Source organism: Penaeus monodon, chromosome 20, assembly GCF_015228065.2.
Source record: "Penaeus monodon isolate SGIC_2016 chromosome 20, NSTDA_Pmon_1, whole genome shotgun sequence".
In the NCBI taxonomy this organism is placed as follows: domain Eukaryota; kingdom Metazoa; phylum Arthropoda; class Malacostraca; order Decapoda; family Penaeidae; genus Penaeus; species Penaeus monodon.
The window spans coordinates 36050678-36051052 of NC_051405.1; positions in this window are offsets into that span (position 1 = coordinate 36050678).

The following is a 375-nucleotide window of genomic DNA, read 5'->3' on the forward strand; positions in this document are numbered from 1 at the left end:
AATGCGGATATATTTGTACATATCAGCCTGCACGTCTTTATTAATAAATCTATTTGTTTCTTTCTTCATCTAACTCCACAAGTAGACAGCTAAGCAAATCCACCCACTGACGGATGAACTCCTATCAAAAAGAATATATGGATGAATTACCATATACCCAGAGAGCAATTTCGACCAAACTGAACATCTATGCATCGTCCTCCACATATTTCCTTCTTTGATCTCCCTTCCCACCTCTATTATTGTAGTCTCCTCTTCAATAACAATATTCATCAACGTTGATTTCATATTAGGGTGTAAAGCGTTCTATTGGTGTTGATTGAGCAAACGGTTTCGATGGTAAACACTAATTTGCATGCAATCTTGTATGTAAAG